The sequence below is a fragment of the Artemia sp. Qi Xiang Cuo genome, chromosome 18 (genome assembly GCF_049724085.1).
Source record: "Artemia sp. Qi Xiang Cuo chromosome 18, ASM4972408v1, whole genome shotgun sequence".
Lineage (NCBI taxonomy): Eukaryota > Metazoa > Arthropoda > Branchiopoda > Anostraca > Artemiidae > Artemia > Artemia sp. Qi Xiang Cuo.
Window position 1 is genome coordinate 58,557,132 of NC_142811.1, and position 16,968 is coordinate 58,574,099.

The window sequence follows — 16,968 nt, forward strand, 5'->3', positions numbered from 1 at the left end:
GGATTTCCTGTTGATATGGTGCTCCTGGACCTCTCAAAAGCTTTCGACAGGGTATGTCATGAATTCCTGATCACCAAACTGAAGGCAGCAGCTGTTGATGGTGTTACTGCGCAGTGGATACAGAGTTTCCTATCAGAAAGAATACAAGCCATCAGGGTAGGCACATATGATTCTCAAGGTGTTCCTCACTTATCGTCATCCATAACTGTGTTAAGTGGCGTCCCTCAGGGGACCATCCTTGGACCAAGTCTCTTCAATTTTTATATTAATGATGCACCAAACCTTCTCTCGAACCTCCTCACACTTTATGCTGATGACTCAAAACTTGTTGGCAAAGCTGCTATACCATCTGATCTCCAATCTATACAAACGGACATTGATATTCTTGGAAGCTGGGCTGATAAATGGCTCCTCTCCTTTAATGCTGAAAAATGTCATGTCATTCATTTTGGCAAACATAATCCACATCAGCAGTACCATTTCCAAGGTAACCCCCTCTCTGCAGTTACTGAAGAAAGAGATCTTGGAGTCATTGTTGATCATTGGCTGAGTTTCAGTACCCATGCAAAATCTGTATCTTCTTCTGCCTTCCAATCCCTTGGACTTATTAAAAGAACTATCTCTAGCCGGCATCCTAAAGTATTTATGAAGCTCTACAAGGCACTGGTTCGTCCACGCCTTGAGATTGGAATGTCCCTGGCATCCCCCTATTTTAAGAAGGACAGGGAAATACTACAAAAAGTACAGAGAAGAGCAACTAAGATGGTTGATGGCCTCAAACAAATGCCATACAAAGAGCGTTTGTGTCATCTGAAGCTCCCTACTCTCACATACCAGAGAAAGCAAGGCGACATGATTCTAACCCACAAAGTCATTTCAAAAAATACTCTTCCTGGTCTCCTTGCTCCCCCAGAACGCCTTGTGACAAGAGGACATTCAATGAAAATTTTCAAGAAGCACTCTTCCATCCAAGAGAGAAGCCATTTCTTCGGCCAACAAATAACCAACTTTTGGAATCTCTGAAGATAGTGTCTGCAGACTCGATGATTGCCTTCAAGCAAAGACTTGACAAAGATTGGCAACAGCAGGAGTTCCTTAACAACTGGGAAGCTGCTGAGTCTACAACCTGAATGTAGCAAGCGCATCACAACAAACAAAAAAAACACTAGATGCCATCATGGAGCATTACAAGGATGGAAAATCCTTAAATTTGCTCCAAGCTGCAATTTAAGGTAATTTTAAAGGCCATTGATAAGATGTCTGATAAATGTCTCAACACTACCTGATGATCAAGCTGTCAGTATATCAGACAGACAAGGATATTGCCCAGTGGATTCACAGCTTCCTATCCAACAGAACCCATATTGTTGCTGTATATGATGAAAGAGGTGACCTCATATACTCCACACCAGTTCACATTAAGAGTGGTGCCCCCCCCCCAAGAGACCAAACTAGGACCAACACTGTTTTACCTCTATGTAAATAATGCTCCTGAGGTGGTCAAGAATGGCTTGGAACTGTATGCAGACAATTTCAAACTCTCTGGTCCAGCAGCCTCTATAGAAAATTGCTTTTCTCTGCAAGAAGATCTTAACAACCTCTGTCTTTGGGCAACAACCTGGATGCTTGAATTCAAACCATACAAATGCAAAGTCCTTCATCTTGGTCCAAACAATCCCCCCCATAGTTATTACATGATTGAATCTGCTAGTGCCAATATGCCCATTCAGAGTGCCAAGGAAGAGCATAATCTTGGGGCATTAATTGACAATAAGCTCAAGTTTTATAGTCACTGTTGGAACAAAGCAGCTAAGACAAATAATGCCCTTGGTTTGATCAAGCATTGAGTAACAATTTGCCAACCAAGAGTTACCAAGAAGCTTTACATAGCCCTTGTTTGTCCCCATCTTGAGTTTGGCATGTTGGTTGCCAACCCATGCTTTAAGTGTGAAATGGAGATACTTGAGAAAATCCAGTGTAGAGCAACCAAGCTCCCTTTTGCCAAAAAACAAATCTTCTATGACCAAGGACTAGAAAAGCTTGACCTACCTACCTAACATACTGTAGAACGAGAGGAGATGTTGTCCTTACTTTTAAGATGATGACCAGTGACACCATCAAGCCCATTTTCAATCACAGTGAACACACAAGAACACAAGGAAATCCTATAAAACTGCATCAACAATTTTGCAGAAAGCATGAGAAGTTCAACTTCTTCACCATTTGCTTTGTTCCACAGTGGAATTCACTCAGCAAATCTACCATGTTGGCCAGATCAGTTGATAGCTTCAAGGTTGGTGTTGACTGTGATAGGAGTGGCAAGTCATTTAAGATGCAGTGGGACTAACCAGCATCATCAAGCAGGTTCTATTAGGTGCCACCTACCCCCCTTTAGCCCTAAATACACCCAACCACCAATACATCTAGTGAGACCCAACAAAGAAACCAAACTGTCCTGTATGTATGAAAATACTGATGATCCACTAATGAACTGTGATATGAAATTGTGTTAACTGTCCTGTTGTAATTAACTGTGTTAACTGTCCTGTATATACTTAAATAGTGATAATCCACTCATGAACTGTGACATGAAGATTATTGAGTCAATGTTAACTGGCAACATCTATAGATTCTTCAACCTTAATTGCTAGAAGATGTGATTTAAGGTAAACTAACCTAACCAAAATGCCAACTATATATTTAATTAAAATATAGCTACAATGTAGTTTCCCACCAAGCCAAAGCTAATTGTCACTGTGAAAACTGGGGATTGTTTCATGTTTCCAATACAAGTTCTCAAAAGTGTATTATATACTACATAAGTACCTATAATTTTACAGATCTTTAAAACTTTATTAATAGGCTTTGAGTAGACTCAAATCCTCAAAATAAATAATCCTTGTAAGAATTAAAATACTTGTCTTGTATCTCATTCAAGGAGTAAATATGTTTTCCTAGGTTTCACTTTAATAAAACAAGATTATTGATGGTCATCAAAGGTCAGCATCTTCTGAACAGAGTAGTGGAGGAAGGTTGATCAAAATTTCTTGTTGTGGGACTATTAAGGCTCTGGATACATTTAAGGTTAAATATGCTGCACATTAACTTTTGCAGTTAGGGGGTCAGCACATGTAGCTGATTTTGGGAACCAATTTCAGCAAGGGTGTATTCCATGTCAGGTGAAATGATGCTAAGAGGCAGGGCTTAGTGACATTTTTTGGTGATTAATCATCATTAATTATGTTCTAGTCAAGGAATGGACAAGGGCTTTAGAGATTTAGGCATGTAATTAATCATATTTAATGATGATTAATCACCAAAAAAACATCACTAAGCCCTGCCTCTTAGCATCATTTGTTATAATAACTCAATATGGAATACATCCCTTGCTGAAATCAGTTCTCAAAATCAGCTACACATGCCTAGCCCTTAAGATAAAAATAGTGATTAAAAAAACTGACCACAAAATAAAAGATTTTTTTATCTACAAAAATTATGGAAAAGAAGCTGAGAAAATTATAAAACCAAAAAGTATTTTAAGAAACATTCTAAGGAAAGTAATCTGTAATCTTGTCTACTTTTTCTATTCACTATTGATAGTTTGCTGCAAAGGTCTTTGTAGACTCATTAATTAGGATTGAGTGAAGTTATGAAGCTGAAAACAGTTTTCTTGTATTTCATTTAAGTAAAGGATCTATTCTGCAAGATTTCTCTTCTAAAACTAAGACTTTAAAAATCATCAAAGGTCACAACCCTCTAGAGGGGGAAGGAGTGGTACATTTGCAGGGGGCACATTAATTTAGCTAGGATGAAAGTGAATACTTCACTTGATGCCTTTTTTTATGCTCTTTCATAGTTCAATAATTGCTTCTGTTGCAAATTTCATCTTGAGTCCTTGAAGGAGCCCCAAGGGTATTTATTTTTGTAACCACCCAAAGAAGTTATCAACAGTGGTTAAGTTATTGAAAAGTTGTTTAAAAAAAATCTTTAGTTTTTAAATAAGTTGTTCAAGAGTAAAATATTCAAAAAAATACTAATTCATAGCAATTCAAACCTCATTTAATGGGCAACACAAATGTAAACTGTTTCCTATCGTTTCTAGTTTTACAAATGCCATTGACAAAAATAGCACTGAATTTTGAAATTTGAAATTTTGCCATCAAAAATACAGAGTATATTCCAATTCAGGGTATATATTTTCACATTAGGGGTAGGGGTGGGTAAATTTTATGGTAACTTTGCTGTGGACCATGTAATTTACCTAGGGTGAAATTGAAAAAATCATTTGATGCTTTTTTTTATACTCTTTCCTAATTCATATAAAATACCTTAGGGGCTCAAGTTGGAATTTGCAACATAAGTGTCTATTGAATTATGAAAGAGCATAAAAAAAGGAATCAAATGATGTATTCACTTTCATCCTAGCTAAATTATTGCAGATTAGGGGGGTGGGGGGGGTAAATTTCATGGTAACTTTGCAGTGGACCATATAATTTAGCTAGGATGAAAGTGAAAACATCATTTGATGCTTTTTTTACACTCAATCATAATTTATATAAAATACCTTCAGGGTCCCTTTAAGGGCTCAAGATGCAATTTGCAACAGAAGCAATTACTGAATTATGAAAGAGCATAAAAAAGGCATCAAATGATGTATTCACTTACATCCTAGCTAAATTGGTAAATAGGCTATCTACCAAATCATATTATTGAGTTAGGAATAAAGTGAATACACCATTCGATGCCTTTTTTTATGCTGTTTACGATTATAATAATCATTTGTATCGGAAATGAATTCCAGCCTCCCCCCTATATAGACCAATTCAGGGTTAGGTTGGTTAGGTATAGCCTATATAGGGGGGGGGGGGGCTGAAATTCATTTCAGCTAGAAATGCGTATTATATTTGCAATAAGCATAAAAAAAGGCATTGAATGGTGTATGCACTTTATTCCTAACTCAATAATATGATTTGGTAGATATTTACCACTAAATTACTGTGCCACCTGCAAATTTACCAAAGGAGTGAGGTAGATAGCCTACTTCAAAATACCTTCCCAGGACATAGGCTACTTTAGTCTGTACACCCATCTCTGAAAGTTTCATTTTTCTAATCTAAATCCTTCCCAAGAGTGAAAAGTAGCAAAACTAAAATTCTACCCTACTCTTTTTGTCTTTTAGCATTTGCTTTGGTAAAATCCTGAACTTAGGGTGGTGCAGGCACAAGAACAGGAATCTTATGGTACAGTAGGCTACTCCTCTTATGTTATTAAGATGGTTCCTTCTGAGGTACTGCCTATCTAGAATGCTACCTAAACTTAGGCTCTAGGCTCATTTTTAAATTTTTGGTATCCCACAGTTTATAGACTAGCTTAACTATGCCTAGCCTAATTTCCACCAGATTAGATGCTTCAAGTAGCCTGGAACTTCACCAAGAATTGCGTCTCATTAGCCTTGGAGCTTAACTGAATAACCAGTATGCTCGTCCGAATATCTGTGATACTTACTGTTTGATGCTACTAGCAGCCTGAACAAATTACAAGGCATAAAAGGTATTATTTACCATACAAAAGAAAATGGCCTATAAATATTTGATATATCTTCCTTTCACCCTAAAACCCATGGCGTTTTAGTTTTTTATAGGTGGCACTCTGAAACTGAATAAGTAAAGCAGAATTTGCTATATAGCACCTTTCTATATGTTTGGACCTTTTTATGAGTCAAGTCATAAGCAAGGGCGCCAGAAGAAAATTTTCCAGGAGGGCCAAATGCCAAAATATCAGTGGTGGTTGAGTGACAGGGAATATATTTCAGGAATTTTTTTTTCTGGAATAAGTTTCTTTTTAAATACTTTTAGGAAAAAAACTCTCAAATAAAAAGAGAAATTAAATTGTATGCAAAATGAAACAAAATACTGTAAATTTTAAATGACAAGAATTTAATCAATAATATATTTAATTATTATGTATTTAATCTTAAAAGAAAATCAAACTCAAACTGAAATTACAGAAAGATTTATTGCTTCCGTAGATTATAACAGATGTAGACTTGTCTTTATGCAATTTCCTATGCCTTAGAATAGTTTACAGAAAGATTAGAGATACTCAAAAATCATCCTGCCTGCATAGATACCACGTTTTGATTTTATAACGGTCGTGTAAGATGTACCTATTTCATAGCAGGACAATTCTCCCCCCTCGAACTGAAATCGCTTATTTATTCAGACATTAAAAAAAATAGAATAGAGTAAGAAAAACTAAACTTAAACCTACTCTCCAGCTGCCAAATTAACCCTCTTTCTTTTTAGTGTCCTATTCAACTAAATAAAATGAACAGGTTCAAAAAAATTTCGTCAAAAGAAAATCTTATCAAATAGTTTGTGATAAAAAACTGGAAGTAAAAAGTGACTCGGACCAATATTCACCAAAACTAAAAATAGAATTCTCATGTCAATTGCTACACCGGCAGCATTGGCTTTTTATCCTACTTTTAAATATGTAAAATTCTTTCAGTTTATTGTTACCCACCCAAAACCAAAAATCTGATTAAATTTGCCTGATTTTTGAAAAAAGGGGAAACACCCCCAAAAAAGAAAGCGATCTTATTGAAAATCCTTTTATTAGATACATTATATCAGACAAACGGACCATAGAGGTTTCAAACTTCAATTTTCAAAATGCGGAATTTCATATTTTTTTTCTTCAGAAGAAACATCGTCGATGTATGTTTATTTGTTTTGTTTTTGTTTTTCAGGGGTGATTGTATCAAACCGAAGGTCCAAGATAATTTGGGAGGGAGCTCATTCAAACCTGAATTTAAAGCTCTTTTTTAAGTGACCATACAGATTGGGCCAGGGTAAAATCTTGTTTTCTTGCTATTTTAGGGCACCAAACTACGACTCTACCACGAAGAGAATGAATTTGCAATCAATTTAGAATTCCGAGAAGCTAATTGATTTAAAAGAATTAATAACTAAATTTTAGGCTTTCCAATTGCAAAAGAAGTAATGCCACATGGTGGCAGTATTGGATTCAATCAAGTTGATTCGCTTTATTTGTAATGAAATTAGGCTACGTTTGGTGACCTGTAATTTGGTGTACGTTTGGTGATCTGTAAGCGTATCATGTATAATGAGGGGAGTGAGTCATCGTTTAGGTGGGGGTAGGGTAGATTCCTAAAAAAGTACATTTTAATGCACAAACTGCTTACTCTTCATGAGGCTTCAGATAAATGTAGAAAGAGGTAGGGGGGGGGGGAGTAGGAATTAATTAAAATATTTCTCTATACTGCTAAAATGTCACATTCCCATATTTACCACACAGAGGTAAAAAATGCGAGGCAGGTCATCATCAGCCCCGCTAGGAAATTTCTTTGGGATGGCAAATACTGCTAGGAACTTAGTTTTCAGCAATTTTAAATGGTGCCATTTTCTTTTTCTATCTCTATGAAGTATTTTAATGCATTCTAACAAATGTATGTAATGTATTTATCGATAAGAAAATCCTATTGTAGAGGTTGTGATGGCTTCAGTTATGTATAAGATCAAAGGTCTCACAGAATTTCAATCCATACAAACAATAATAGCCCTTTTCATCCAACCAAAATTCTTTACTAGTAATATTAATAAGAAATTTTTACCAGAATTACTATTCATCGCCAATTTTTTAAGTATATTCAAATTTTATCCGAAATTGATATTGCAAATTTTAACGTAGGACGGTACTAATCAACATACAATTTTTGATTTCCGCATTTTAAAAGTAATTAACCAGGGATTTAAGGGACCGGAACCTCAAATTATATCTTGGTTAGGCCTGGGTATGATTTGGAAAGCAATCAAAAATTAAATAAAAAAATAGCTTTTCAAATGAAATCAAGTAAAAAGTTCGAAACCTATTTGAACAGATTATTCCTTATATGAAGGGGGCTGTTTCCTTTTTAGGTCCTTGGTCTTTATTGTGAAGTTTGGTTTTTTTTCAAATTTTTTGTACTAATAGCTGCACTAATTACTAATAAACAAATACATATTAAGGATCACCATAAAAAGCCGATTTTTTGATTGAATTTTATCAATAGTTAGGCTCTTACACTTTTGTTATTGGCAAAGATTGTTATTTAATTAAAATTAATTACTATGAAGAATTTGATTTTTTTTTTTTTTTTTTTTTTTTTTTTTTTTACTTCAATTAAATCATATAGAAAAAAGGTTTGTGGAAAACGGGAAAGCGGTCACTCAGTCACAAATTAGAATTTGTATTTTCCTTATTAAGGGACAAAATCTATTGGCCGGTAGCACCGAATGGGGCAGCACACATTTTTTCCATGTTTTTTCCCTATTCTGCTCTTTTTCCTTTGGTTTCCTTATAATTACTTTATAGTTCCTAATTTCCATCTGATAGTTAGCTGAACTTATAATCTGAAGTTTATGAGAGTGGGCTTACTTGGTCTAATCGTCAGATCCAATGTTGTATAATAGAAATCTCAAAACAGAAATATAAAGCAGAGTCATTCATCCAGGGGGCTAGTGCCCCCTGGCCTTCCTTATGGGTGCCCATGAATGAAGTGCCATGTCAAGTACCACATGGAGGTATTTTCCAGGTTGAACGCATTTGGATTTTTTACAACAGCACCAGTTAAGAATTGAAAATAAAATTTTTAGAGTATTTTCATTCGAAAGACGATAATTTACCCTCAGCATTCCCAAGATTTTGAAAAATGGCCTTTTGGTCACTTTAAAAGTTCACAATAACTTCTAATTTCCAACAGAATGAGCCCTCTGAGCCTTTAAATGAACACTATTGTGCTGACATGATCATTCTAAGGGAAAACCCGCATCTGTGATGTACTTTCTGACAAAAAAAAAAAAAACACCCGAAAATGTTTAATTAAACAAAATGTTCAATTTTTAATTAAACCAGAAAATGTTTAATTTTTTAAAGAGGCGCTTAAAAACTTAATGGTAATGTTATCTGATTTGCTGAGTCTGATGGTGGAATTCTCATGAATATCACTTGAATTTTTTAGAATGTTTCCCCTTTCTTAAAACAAGCAAATTTTCTTAGGCTCGTTGCTTTATGTGAGCAACATTAAACTTGATGAGCTAATTGTCTTCAAGTATTAATAGTTATTAAAATTCCTTTTTTTAGAGTTTTGGTTACTATTGGGACCAATTACAGATCGTTACCACGTACTGTATGATTTTACAATAGATTTTCTAGATACAAATAGCTGAAATTAAGAATAGTGACTTCCTTCCTTCTGCAAATTGTTCATGGATAGTAAGATCCATGCCACACGAGAAACGGAAGTTCCAGGCAAGTGGCCTCAAAATTTTTTTTTTTTTTTCATTTATCTAAAAAAAAATCGCACCCTGATTAGGATATACCATAACAAAAAAATCCATTTTTTTGGGCTTGGCAAGCGCTATTGCAAAACTCAATTAAAAAATTACATTCACATATTATATGGATGGAGGAATGGAAGTTTTTTAATTAAGCAAGTGAAAAAAATATATACTTTACAGAGGGACAAGTTCAAATTTTCAATAAATTGACCATTAAATGTCAAAAGGACAACTTAACTTTCATAAGGATGTTACAAATAAAAAAAGAAAGATAAATATTGATGCATGACAGTGCAATCACTTGAATTTACACATTATATCATGAAAAATCAGTAGATTCAGGAAAACATTTCTAGCTTTTGAAAAAAAAATCACTAAGAATCACTAGCCAAAGAAATTACTATACAATAAAAAAACACTAGAAATAATGATTAATCACTCAAGGTGTTAGCCAAGCAATTGAAATTTTTCATAGCAAAGTGGCTAAATGTATGTCTTGTTACGCCTGCTTAGCGATGCATCATTACACCCTGTGACACAGTGCACATTGTTCTGCAAATTGTTCATGGATAATAAGATCCATGCCGCACGAGAAACGGAAGTTCCAGGCAAGTGACCTCAAAAATGTTTTTTTTTTCATTTATCTCGAAAAAAAAATCGCACCCTGATTAGGATATACCATAACAAAAAAATCCATTTTTTTCAAGCGCCTAATCATTACCTAATTATTCTGCTGCTTATTATTCTGCTAGTTTTATTCTGCTTAGTATTTCTGCTTAGCGATGCATCATTACCTAATTGGGTTGCACTGTGTCACACAAACTGATGTGTACAACAACTTCCAACTAGGCTCCTATATCTATATCCAACTAGGATATAGTTTTATCCAACTTCCAACTAGGCTCCTATATCCTATATCTACTGATATATCATGAAATATCAGTAGATTCAGGAAAGTATTTCTAGTTTTATTCTGCTTATTAATTCTGCTAGTTTTATTCTGCTGCTTATTATTCTGCTAGTTTTATTCTGCTTAGTATTTCTGCTTAGCGATGCATCATTACCTAATTGGGTTGCACTGTGTCACACAAACTGATGTGTACAACAACTTCCAACTAGGCTCCTTAAATATTGATCAGTGTATTTTCGAGTAAGTATGAGTTCTGAGACAAAGCAAACAGAATAGTCTTTGTATTATTTGTCTTTTGGTGAAGCTTTCACAAAAAGATCCATTTTGCTTTCTATAATTTGCTTCCTGGATAATTCATTCGTTTGAGTTTATGCGCTATATCATGAAATATCAGTAGATTCAGGAAAGTATTTCTAGTTGTTTTTTTTTTTTCACAAAAAATCACTAGCCGAAAAAATCACCAGGCAATGCGAAAAAAATTGGAAATACCGATTAATCACTCGGAGTGGCAACCCTGAATTAGACTGACTCATTCTTAAAGTGTTGCTCTCGTTGTGCTTAGAATATCTAGAAAGCTTTCAAAGTATTTTGAGGGGGCTGTTGAATTGAATCAAAACACACTGTGTACATACAAGTTATCAACAGGTTGTATCAACAAAATCTTTAGAGTATTAGGCTAAGGTTTTCAGGGCTACTCATATTACAACCACTTTTGCTACTGCTGTTACTATTAAAGTAAATCAAAATAGTTTAAGTGCATCCAGGTTGTCAAAATGGCATAGGGAATTTATGTTAGGACTGGAACAAGGTATAAATTAGACATTTTAAGGTAAATTTGATGCTGCTATAAGACTAAGGCAAATGTCCCTGGTTTTATGCTTCTTCTCAAAGGGACATAGAGGCAAAATCTCAAGAAAGGCAAAGGGTAATCAGTTGAAATTTTCCGAGCAACTACTATTGCTGCTTCTACTACTACTGCTGCCACTACTTGTGGACAAAACCAAAAATTTTTAAGTGCATCCAGGTTGTAAAAATGGCATAGATACAATGTCTAAAAAAAATAGGATATTTTCAAGATACAGGTTAAATCTGATTTTTCAGAAAATCTTCAGGGTGGCTGTAATAATAAATCAAAAGGTACTATCTCTATTCAGATTGTCAAAAAGTTATAAATGAATATGCCTGAAACGGCTAGGGTTGTTACGCTGGAGCCTTCATAGTATGCTGTTGGGATGTTAAACTAAGGCAAAAGACACCATGCCCATCCCAGTTTACCAGATGAACGTAGTTGCAACATCGTAGGAACAGATAAAGTTATTAAGTTGAAACTTTCAGGGTATGATGAGGGGATGTTTGACTAAATGTAGATGTTTCAACTGTATATCTCGACCGTATGTGAAATGACTGAGGTGAGACTTTCAGAGTGTGTTAGGGTGTATGTTGAACAAAAATAAAACCCACTATATACACGCAGGTTGTTGAAAGGCCGTATCAGTCATATCTCAGAAATGGCAGAGGGTATTAAGTTGAACCTTTCAGGGCAGCTACTACTGCTACTTCTACTGCTACATCAATTTTTTCTATTACTACTGATATTATTACAACTGCTGCTATATTTGGTTTAACAAAAGATGAATGGGGTGGGAAAAGCATAGGTAGCAAGTATTATTTTATGAAAGGGTGTTAATTGGGGTATTGAATGGTGATATTCTTTTCCTATAATAGTGTTTCATTCAGAGAAGCGCATAGAACAGTGATGCGAAAATATTTTGAACATTCCAGTTGAACGTCATATGACTAATTTTCAAAATTTATACCGTTATTTAGGTTGTTAATTTTCCAAGCAGCTCAAATCTCCTTTCGGTTCCTAATTCTAAGTCTGGATAGGACATTTCTAAGCTTTGATGTCTCTTAGGGACAATCCATACTAAAAAATAAAGACGAATAAACTAAGCACAAACCATGAGGTGACTGTTCCTAGTCAGAAAAAGGAAATAAAAGAAAAACTTATTTGCCTTGCTGCTGCTCTAGTAATAGTTTTTAAAGCGAATTATTTTAGGGAATACGGAATTTAAGGGAATAATCTATATGAACGGTAAGAGGACCAATAATTTTTTTCCCCCCTTTTACCTTTTTTATTTAAATAAAAAATTCTGGAATAGCAGTCAGTTAAATGATTTCAATCTGATTTTACTTTTTTTTCAAAGACTCAGTTGATCAGGAACAGTCAGTTCTCGGTTTGTGCTTAGTTTATTCGTCTTTATTTGTTAGTAAAGATTGTCCCAAGAGATATCAAAACTTATTTTTTCAAAGGGTTCTGATTAGGGTATTATATGGTTTTATTCTTTTTCTATAATAGTGTTTCGTTCAGAGAAGCGGATAGAACAGTGGTGTATTAGGTCAAAATGCAAATTAAGACCCCCGATTCATTTTCGACGACTCTTCGTTTTCTTTTTTCTAAATTTTTGTGGTTTCCTTGCTGCCCTGAGTATCCTGGAAGTCATTATTAATCCTGGAGATTCTTTGAATGCTAACCAAAGTGCAAGAATTTATATGCTCAAGAAAATTGCATTAGTCAACATTCTAATATTGATACATCTTAGTTTTATTTACGGTCCCTATAGTTCTGTTTTATTAGACAAATTTTTTCCGGTAATACTTTTCTTGGAAAATGGAAACTACTCTTTTTCACGGAGCCCAAAGGGGAGTGGGATTAACCTCACCCTATTACTTTAAAAATATATTTTATTTTTCTTTTATATAATAATTCCAAAAAATTACGAATGTAACCCCCCCCCCCTAGATTTAGATCGTCTTTTTGGAAGAAAAAATGCTAAAAATCCATGCCAAAAATCTACGGTGATTAAAGTAAATTAAAATCGATTAAAATTGAAATTAAATTAATAGGGTAAATCTTTGGATTAATCCAAAATTTTCAAAGTGAATTGGATTATTGAAATTATCAATAGGTATTTTCTTCTTTTTTTTTCAAAATATACTGTATCTTCTTATCTCATTATCTCAGTTTCTAGATTGGACTTTTTAATATTAAAATTGTTATGGGTGAGTTTCCAGGAGAATATTCCTGTATAATTAGCTGATTTTTAGTTCTTCCTCTTCTTCATATTGTAACAGCCTGAAGAGCGTAGGAAACTTCTAAGAGTGGAAATTGGCATTAGAGTCAAAAGAAAAATTATGTACGCCATCTAGGTTTTTGTCACTTTTTAACCATAAGATACTGCATACTCATCTTTCCAAAGACTTCAAAATGCAGCGGAAGGTATGGAAGGCAAGGTTATGACCCCAGTAGTAGGCCTATCGGTTTCAAGGCAACTAACCTCCTTAATAAGTCGACATTCTCACAAGCTAACCTAGGCTTACTTTTTGCTGACTGGATTTTGACTTAAAGTAACTCCTGAAATTAAAAAGGTTGATTAATTATCACCTATAAAAAAATGCTAGCTTTTTTGCATAAGAATTAAAGACTGACTCATTAATTTATACAATTTTATTTAGCTTTTTTCACTTTTCTAGTAGAGTCATCACTACACTGCTATTGCCACTAGCCGTTTTTAATCTCTATTTTCTAATCTTCCATCGCCAAAGATCCAAGTCCTATAGATTTCCCATTTTTTGGCTATGACAAAGAAAGAATATCCAACAGAGATAGAATAATAGAACAAAGATGAAATAAAAAATAAACATTAGAGATGGAATACAGAATAGAGACCAGATTCTTGCTAATTCCGCTATCATTTTCCTCCATGCACTCTAAAAATTCTCAAATAAGATCTTAAATTGAATCATCATATCAATTTTTTTAAACAGCATGAAAAGTTTCTTTGTCGTAAGTTTGTTTCATTTTTTCAGTTTTTGTACAACGTTCGTTTTTTTTTTCACATCTTTTTATTTTATTTTCTTGTTAGTGTTAGCTTTTTTTCTCTTTTTCCTATCGGCCAAGGTTTTCGAATGTGAATCCCATTATGTTTTATGGGCCCTCCTTATTTCAATTATAAACCAAAACCTTTTTTATCCCCCCCCCTCACACAAAATTGCCACTAAAGATTGCCACAGTTTAATCTTTGCCGTATAATACGCAATTTTCTAATGAAGTTACCCGATACTACTCTACTATTGCCGCTAGAATTTTTTTTGTCCCCATTTCTCCCTCTTGGCAAGTGCTTCCGGATATGAAAACCAAAGATGAATCTTCTTTTTTGTTCTTGTTAATGGCAGGACTGCTTTCAGATGAATTGCGGTGCTTCAAAATATATTAAGTGATGTTTTTTTGTTAAACTGAGATCCAAGGTCTACGGTGTTCAAATAGCGACAACATTGAACGATTACATCCGGTCCCTCCCTTTTTTTTAACTTTAATTTTTTTTTTTTTTTAATATGTTTCATCATCTTTTCTCCCTAACAGAACAGATAGCCAAATTTTAATTTCGTCTAAAAAATTGTTTTTGCTGCACCTCTGATGATGATGATAAAATCTTGTTTACAAGCAAATTCTTATTAATAAAAGGTGAAAAGAACGACATGAATTTTTATATATTGCAGCAGCATGCTTTCTGAGCCACCGCAGCCAAAGGGGCTAAGGAAAAGGGCAACTTTTGTAAGTTTTGAGTGTTCTTGGAGCTATGTTTTATTCGCACCTCAGCGCTATCTAGCTCAAATATATATTTAACAAAACAATTCTAATAAAACAGTGACGAATTCTATGAAATGTATACAAGTTAAATTAAATTTGGCTTTAAATCAAATTGAATAATTCCTTCATAAAAATCAATTTAATTCATAAAAGGAATGACATCTTGAGTATTATGAAATCATAAAATTTACTGAAAGCAGACGGTTCTGCTGTTTGATAAATAATTTCACGACCCAAATAAACTGCACAAATATGGCTGTGAAACCAATGGCCGACCCAAGAGCGGATACAGAATCAATATTTTTGGGAGTACACCATCAAAGCCCGGGCCCCCTGGTTTGCGTTTTTACCCCCTCAACTCCTGTAATTATTGCAACTCAAACGTTCTAGGGTGGGGTGGGAGCTTGGGTGACTATATGCGGGGGAGGGTAGATGGGGGGTCCAGCCACCCCCCCTTGGCTGAATGATGCTGCCTTATATATTTTTTTTAATTTCTATTATACAGTATTCAGCATTGGAAGTGCCGATTAGACCAGGTAAGCCCCCCCCATCTTAAAATTCAGCTTAGGGATGCCCATGGGTGGGGGTAAATGTTCACCTAAGACCCCTACCACCTGCTGATCCGAGCCAAATCGTAGTCACATCATTAAAAAAAGCCATGGTTTTTTAATGGTATTGGTTTTTTCTTGATTTTGACGTGACATACATTTCAGAAGTGGAACAATAACATGAATAAGCTTGCGTTAACACACTTTTGTTCCCAATTATTTTCTACAAATACTACGCATTTGTACTTTTGTCTGATTCATATTACAGATAGAAAAACTGCTGCCATCTTTTCTTGTTTCAAAAACCATGCGATAGGTCTTGATTCTGACTCAGGAAATTATGAATGGCGTCCATAATTGGAGCTGTAATCAGTCTTAATTTTGATTTTTACCAACAAATTTGGCCTGGCCTTAAGTGGTCAAGTATGGGGCCTTATAACAATATGGTCTGCGCGTAGCAATAAAGTAGCCATTGTAATTTGCTTTCACATAGTTACCTCAGTCAGGGCCGAATCGACTAGGTGCGGGGCCCGATTAGAATTTGTTTTGTGGGGCCCCCTCTATATGCTAAATTTTTAAGTAAAATTCAAATCAAAATTCAATACACACGCACACACACACACACACATATATATATATATGTATATATATATATATATATATATATATATATATATATATATATATATATATTGTATTTTCTTGTAAAACAAGAAAAGGACTCCATAGTGAATGCACTCAGATTTGAATGGTCTCAAAGACTTGTAAACTCCATTTGCGTGTTATCTGCAATCTGTTGGCATCAAAGACTGTTCTTCTAAGATAATATTTTTTTTTTCTTCTGCACTTTCATTTTTGACTCGTTTTGATTCTCGCTGACCTTTAACGACACAGTTCTTTTTTCTTCACTGTCATTTTTGATACTTTCTGATACTCACTATAGCGTATCGCTAAAGCGGTATCGCTTTAGCGATACTGCTAGCCCTACACTTCTTTGTTCTTCACTCTCATCTTTGACACGTTGTGATTCCTACTATTACTTGTAATTCTCGCTTCTGATTATCTTCTAATTGTATATGTTTTTGTCCTCTCGGTCGTATATCTTCTAATCGCAAATCCCTCTGTTCTTCATTTTTATTTTTATTCGTGCTGATCCTTATTGTTACATGTCTTGTAACCACATATTTTTTTGGTCCTTCACTTTCGTTTTTGAGTTGCTGTGACTCTTGCTGCCACTTATCTTTTAATTGCATATTTCTATATTCTTCATGTTTCGTTTTCAACTTGCTCTAATTGTTGGTTTCGCTAATATTCTAACAAAATATCTCGACGGTCTAGGTTATTCATTATCACCCATCGTATATTTACTTTTCTCAGGTCGCTCTATAGATCTTGTCTCATTTGATGGTCAAGTTTGTTCATTTTGAGCTAAAAGTTTCGTCCTCTTTTGTACTCATTGTGCGCTTTTCATTTAATTTACGTTTGTGTCCCCAAGATATTATGAAACTGTTAAAAATG

The 16,968-nt window shown here is 34.6% G+C and overlaps 1 long non-coding RNA gene across 3 annotated transcripts in view; it reads right to left on the minus strand.

Annotated features, from left to right (window-relative positions):
* The window catches only part of LOC148941704 (uncharacterized), a 127,315-nt gene extending 121,712 nt beyond the window's left edge, over nt 1–5,603 (minus strand). For 2 of the 3 annotated variants that reach the window (XR_016143269.1, XR_016143267.1), the window contains exon 1: nt 5,562–5,603. This is a non-coding gene — a long non-coding RNA (uncharacterized LOC148941704). Of the gene's footprint in view, nt 1–5,505 lie in introns of all 3 variants that reach the window. The other variant, XR_016143268.1, reaches the window with a different exon arrangement.
* Nucleotides 5,604–16,968: the final 11,365 nt, after the last annotated feature.